Source organism: Lactuca sativa, chromosome 1, assembly GCF_002870075.4.
Source record: "Lactuca sativa cultivar Salinas chromosome 1, Lsat_Salinas_v11, whole genome shotgun sequence".
Classification (NCBI taxonomy): domain Eukaryota; kingdom Viridiplantae; phylum Streptophyta; class Magnoliopsida; order Asterales; family Asteraceae; genus Lactuca; species Lactuca sativa.
The window spans coordinates 252,127,376-252,134,875 of NC_056623.2; positions in this window are offsets into that span (position 1 = coordinate 252,127,376).

Here is a 7,500-nt window from a genome sequence, read left to right on the forward strand (position 1 = left end):
GCGTTTTCGTACAATCAATGCATAACCAACTCGTAAGTAACAAATCATATCTCTAGGTTTGAAGACTTATATGATATTACCGTCTCACGATCACTCGAGATAAAATTCCATGAAGTGATTCCAGTGAGCGTGGGTTGAGTCCAATGCTCAGAACTTATGAGCACTCATGATTGTTGTAGCCTTGTCCAACACCTTAGACCTCTGCAACCAATCATGACAGTCTTGATTCATACCTACTTCCGACATATGACCGACTGTGGAGGTTTGAATAATATGATATACCAAACATAATTATTCTGGAAGTCAAAACATGCAAAAGAAATATAGTAAAAGATCGACAAGAGATAGCAACACTTTACTCATAAATAAAACACCTTTTATTCATCATCAAATGTCAATTACACTTTACAAATTTCTGGGTTATCTAACTACTAAAACTTATATCATCCTTCAGCCCTATGCTCCGAGCATGCTGGAGATGCTTAACCCTACTCAGTCCCTTCGTGAGGGGATCTGCCGGGTTCTCATCCGATGATACCCTCTTCGCCATGAGGAGTCCTTCTTCAATTCGATGTCTGATAAAATGGTATTTTCTGTCGATGTGTCTGGATCTCCCGTGATCCCTTGGTTCCTTGGCTAAGGCAACCGCACTATTGCTGTCACAGAAAATCTCCATTGGCTCTTTTATAGTTGGTACAACTCCAAGGTCTCCGATGAAGTTCTTTAGCCATATAGCCTCCTTTGCTGCCTCGCTTGCTGCTATATACTCTGATTCACAAGTTGAATCTGCCACTGTCTCTTGCTTGGAACTCTTCCAAGAAATTGCTCCTCCGTTTAGGGTAAAGACCCAGCCTGACTGAGAGCGGAAATTATCCCTATCAGTCTGGAAACTAGCATCACTATACCCTACAACTCTCAAGTCATCACTCCCACCGAGGGTAAGGACCCAGTCCTTAGTCCTTCGCAGGTACTTGAGGATATTCTTTACCGCAGTCCAGTGTTCCTTGCCAGGGTTCCCCTGATACCTGCTAACCATGCTTAAAGCAAAGGCTACATCAGGTCGAGTACACGTCATAGCATACATGATCGATCCTACAGCTGAAGCATAAGGTAGTTGACTCATTTCTGCTATCTCAGCCTCAGTGCTAGGGCTTTGTGTCTTACTCAATCTGGCATTACTCTGAATAGGTAACTCACCTTTCTTGGAGTTATGCATGTTGAATCTTTTCAACACTTTGTCCACATAGGTGCTTTGACTAAGTCCAATTAGTCTTTTACTCCTGTTTCTCAAAATCCTTATCCCTAGGATATAGGCAGCTTCACCAAGGTCCTTCATAGCAAAACACTTCCCAAGCCAGGACTTTACTTCCTGCAAGGTTGGGATGTCATTTCCTATGAGTAGTATGTCATCCACATACAGTACCAAAAAACTGACTATGCTCCCACTAGCCTTGATATAGACGCAAGATTCATCTTCACTCCTTGAAAAGCCAAATTCCTTGACTTTCTCATCAAAGCAAAGATTCCATCTGCGAGGTGCCTGTTTCAATCCATAAATGGATTTCTCGAGCTTACACACTCTATTGGGGTACTCTGTACTGACAAAACCCTCTGGCTGAACCATGTAAACATCCTCAGCCAACTTTCCATTAAGGAAGGCAGTTTTGACATCCATTTGCCATATTTCATAATCATGAAATGCAGCAATGGCTAACAGAACCCTAATAGACTTTATCTTGGCCACTGGTGAAAAGGTTTCATCATAATCAACTCCCAGAGTTTGAGAATAACCTTTTGCAACCAGTCGTGCCTTATAAGTGTGTACATTACCGTCCATGTCGGTCTTCTTCTTGAAGATCCATTTGCACCCCACTGTCTTACGACCTGGTACATTTTCAACCAAGTTCCAAACTTGATTGTCATACATGGATTGTATCTCGCTATCCATTGCCTCTTTCCACTTGGCAGCCTCAGGGCCTGCCATGGCTTCCGTGTAGCTGTTAGGTTCATCCAGACCTACTAGTGTCTCATCACTAATAAGTGTCTCACCTTCCGCAGTAATATGGAAGCCATAATAATGCTCAGGTGCATTCCTAACTCTTGTGGAACGCCTAAGAGGTACAGGCACATCAACTGGCTCAACAGGAGTTTCCTCCTCAAGTTGAGGGCTAGTGTTTGAAGTTCCTTCACCGCTTGACTCTTGAATTTCTTCAAGATCAATTTGCCTCCCACTGTCCCCTTGGCTTATAAATTCTCTCTCTCGAAAAACTCCTCTTCTTGCTACAAAGACCACATTATCACTAGGTCTGTAGAAGAGGTAACCAAAGGATTGTTGTGGGTAGCCGATGAAAATACACCTCTCGCTTCGAGGTTCGAGCTTATCATGAGTCTCGCGTCTCACGAAAGCCTCACAACCCCAAATCTTGATGTGGTCTAGCTTAGGTACTTTCCCAGTCCACATCTCGTGAGGAGTTTTGGCAACTTTCTTTGTAGGGACAAGATTAAGAATATGGGCGGCAGTCTCTAAGGCATACCCCCAGAATGAGATTGGTAGCGTAGCTCGACTCATCATGGAACGAACCATATCCAACAAGGTTCGATTACGCCTCTCAGCCACACCATTCAACTGTGGTGTCCTGGGAGGTGTCAATTGTGAGACAATCCCACATTCCCTAAGATAGTCGAGGAACTCTGAACTAAGATACTCACCTCCTCGATCGGATCGAAGCATCTTAATGTTCCTGCCCAATTGATTCTCGACTTCCTGTTTAAATTCCTTAAACCTCTCGAAAGTCTCTGACTTATGCTTGATTAAGTAGACATATCCATATCTACTGTAATCATCAGTAAAAGTCAAATAATAACGATTAGCATCCCTTGTGGCATGTTTGAATGGTCCACACACATCCGTGTGTATAAGGTCCAACAAACCTTCACCCCTCTCACACGAGCCTGTGAAGGGTGATTTTGTCATTTTGCCAAGTAAGCATGATTCGCAACTATCATCTGACTTTAGGTCAAACGACTCCAAGACTCCATCCTTTTGGAGTTGGCCTATGCGTTTCTTGCTTATATGTCCAAGACGACAATGCCATAATGATGCTTTATCCAAGTTATTATTATTAGTAGAATCAATACACAAAACATTATTTCCTAAGTTATCTATAACAGATACAGCTTCATACACACCATCACAAGGTAATGCTTTAAAATAAAAAACATTATTATAGAAAACATCTATAGAACCAACTTCATTATTAAATGAAAAAGTAAACCCTTGTTTGTACAAAGCATGAAAGGAAATAATATTTCTTGCCATTCCTGGCGAATAACAACATTTATTCAAATCTAAATTAAACCCACTACTTAGCGATAAAGTATAAACTCCAATCTTGGTAACAGGTAAAGCTTTCCTATTCCCCATGATCAAGTTTATTCTTCCTTGCTCCACATTCTCACTTCTTCTTAGTCCCTGCAAGTCACAACAAATATGAATACCACAACCGGTATCAAGGACCCAAGATTTAGAATGGGGTGAGTTATTAGAAATGATAGTGTAAGTACCTGCATGGTTGGGTTTGACTTTCCCATCCTTCACATCCTGCTGGTACTTTGGGCAGTTCCGCTTCCAATGAGATTTTTCATGGCAATAGAAGCATTCAGCCTCTTTTGGGTCAGAAGAAGGAGTGACGAAACCTTTCTTGGTTCCACTTGAAGAAGAGCCATCAAGGGTCCGAGCCTTGGTACCCTTCGAGGACCTCTTTCTCTTCCTCCATCGATTTTTCCCAATTGCTAAAACCGGAGTTGAGTTTGGAGTAGGAGTGATAGCAACCGACTTCCCCTTAAGACCTGATTCTGCGGTCTTGAGAAGTCCCTGAAGTTTGCTGAGTGTGACCTCTTCCTTATTCATGTGATATGTCATGCGGAATTGATCATAGCACGATGGTAAGGAGTGCAAAATGATATCTATTGCAAGATCCTCAGGGAAGTTCACATTAAGCTTCAGCAAACGATCCACATACCTTTGCATTTTCTGCATGTGGCTCGTGACGGATTCCCCGTCCTTCATCATGGTTGTTATCATGGAGCAGATGATTTCATACCTCTCTTGTCTTGCACTTTGATGGTATCTTTCCATCAAATCTTGGTGCATTTCATAAGGGTAGAAATCCTCATAAGACTTTTGGAGTTCCGCTGTCATCGTGGCCATCATGATGCAAGCCACTTTCGTAGCATCCCTTTCATGTGCCCGAAAGTCAGCGATCTCCTGAGGAGTTGCAGTGGTCTCATCAATCTCCTTAAGCTCCTTGTCAAGGACATATTCTTTGTCCTCGTAGCGGGTAATCATCCTGATGTTTCTGATCCACTCATTGAAGTTGGATCCATCAAAGGTGACTTTCCCACACAAGTTCATAAGGGTAAAGGAGCCATTAGGATTAGAGCCAGAAGCATTGTTTGAAGACATCTGAAAAGAAGAGAACAAGATTAGTTTAGATATAAGAGAGTCCTTAATAAAACACCCAAATGTAATATTAAGGCTAGGATCCAATCACAATATAATATAACTTAGAAGAGGTATGCCGTAATCTAAGCTATACCATATTTGAAAGGTAGGTGAATGACGATTCACCAATTTCCACCACGAAAACCGAAATGTTTAAATATTAGGTTTTTGATTGGTTCTTAGAAATTCCTAGATTCTTTGAGATTCAATGAACTTTTCAAAGGCATGTTTCAATCTCAAGTGTGCCCTCCAAGTTTTGTGACTGGGATGCCGAGGATCACAAAACGAGGTGTGAAGTAACCATGCAAATCACTTGGTACCCTTAAGGTTTATCACTCAATCGATGTGCCGGTAAACCACACACGCTCCACCGATACTATAATAAACCTTTAAGTCACCCTTTACCTACCTTGTTAAGTCCAAGTTAGTGTGCCGGTTAACCACACACGCTCCACCAACGACTTAATCAAAGTGTAAAGTGTAATTTCATGGATTAGCACCTTATTCACATTTTTCCTAAAGTAACTAAGATTGGGAATTTAATAAAACATTTAGTTACTTTATAATATTCATCATACTTTGAATGAGAATTTATAAGTCCTTGTCTTACCCGTTCGGCTAACGACCCTCCACCAGTCAAGCAAGCGGTGGGTGAGAGTGGACACCCATTAAGTCACCATTTTATAGGCAACAACCTTATACCCACCTTATAGACCGGCTTCGTGAATGAGGCGTACTAGCGGTAAGACGACTTTGTTCTTATACATATATATATATAATTATTAAATCATAATAATATAAGTATAAGGGTTGAATTTTAACTTTTTAAAATTCTAAGGGTTGGAACTAAAGTTTTAACTTAACTTTACTTGTTCCAAAACTTGAGGGCAAGTTTTGTAAACTTTCAAAACTTTTCATATCTTGTAACTTATGAGTTTAATAGAGTAATAAAATGAAGACTCTTCATTTTTCTAACTCTTATGTTCTTTTAATGGTTTTTAATCCAAGAGACTTTTGGTTTTCCATAACTTGAGGACAAGTTATGGACTCCATTAAAACACATTATGATCAAGAATTAAATTACCACATAGGTTACAAATAATTCCTATGATCATCTAAACATCATAAGAACAAGAATATGAATATGAACACTTTCAAGAATCAAAATCACATAAAACTTTGTAATTTTGATAACTAGTTGTTGTAAATGAATTAGCAAAAACATTACTCCATCTAAAACAAGTTTTCAAGTACCAAAACAGTTTAGAGTAATGTTTCCAATCCATTTCCAGCAACTAAAGCCGAAATTCCGTTTTTTTTTTTTTTTTTTTTTTTTTTTAATTATTTTCGACTTTTCCAACTTTTTTTTTGCATCAAGTATCAAACAAATAAACCTATGCTCTGATACCACTGAAGGGTTTTTTGAGCATTCTAACACTTCCTAAGTGTACATGCAACCCTAATAAACCTTGGATCTATGTTTGTCTAAGATACATGCAAATAATTATTTTTCCAAGGTTCATATCTTAACTAGCATGGCATGGGGAACATGAATCAAATAAAGCTAGTAGAAATGCTTACCTTGAAGTTGTAGTTGATTGCTTGGAGTTTTAGAGCCTAGCACCAATAATGTGGATGCCTCAAATGAAAGTCACAAATCACCACAAACTTGGAACTTTGAGAGAATAAATACTACTATCTTGAAATCGGCCTCACCTCAACAAGTGTCAACTAGTATGATTTCAAGAACCAAAGCCTCCTTTATATAGTGTGGTGGATTAGGGTTACATCCATGTAAACCCTAATACCCATGTCTCTTCATTTCCATGAGATCCATGGGTCAAAGCTCCATGGAGTATCCATGGACTTTTCCATCCAAGCCTAGCCCATTCTAAATAAGCATTAGCCCACACAATATAAATATAGAAGCCCATATTTAATTAGTAATATCTTTGATCACTAAATTAATCCTAGATTAATTATAGATCACTACTAATTAAATAATATGATCTTATATTAATATATTAGAACTTATAATATATTAATAAATCATAACTTGTACTATTCTCAAATATTATCCATAAATTGTTCGGGTGAAGTGCAACCCAAATGGACCATGCCGGGTCGGGTCAAGTACATACCAAATATAGTTATGGGCTTAGACACTATATCCAACATGAACGACCAAGGAAGCTAGGCCCCTTGCCACACACATGGCCATCCATGAACGACCAAGGGAACATGGCTACTTCCCACACACAGCCCCATGAACGGCCAAGGGAACAGGACTTCTTCCCAAACAGACACCCATGAACGACCAAGTGAACAAGGCTTGCTCCCACACACAGCCCCATGAACGACTAAGGGAACAAGCCTACTTCCTACACAAACACTCATGAACGACCATGAAAACGAGGCATCTTGCCACACACATGCCCTTGAACGAACCAATCCCATCCTCATCGTTCTAAGGAACAAGGGGCCTTGACAAACCATGAGCAGATTTCTAAGCAAGTCAAACGATGAAGGGAGCAAAGTGTTGTAACCGAATCCGTTTAAGTGTTGTAGTTCCTACTTACTACATAGCCACCAGGCGAACTGCTCGTGCTCTTTCGGGTTCTTTCGTTTTGCGACTAATGAATAGCTAGAAGCCTTATCTGCCTACCTATCAGTAGGTGTAGGCGACAGAGACAAAAACCCGAACACGATATATTTCAATTTCAAGGTCTATGTTCACAATGACCCACGCAAAGTTTCAATGACATTCCAACTTGATTTGAGCTGCATATCAACAAGTAGGGAACCGAACGCTTCAAGGCATGGACAGGGATAGGTCATGGACATTTATGCCCCAAACATGACATTTTTTTTATTTCAACGCCTTTCATTTATAATAAAAAGCATCCCTACAAAATTTCGTGGGAATCCGAATTAATTCGAGCGAGTTATGGACGATTTCGCAAAATTATGCATCCCTGGGCAAATCAATGTCTGTT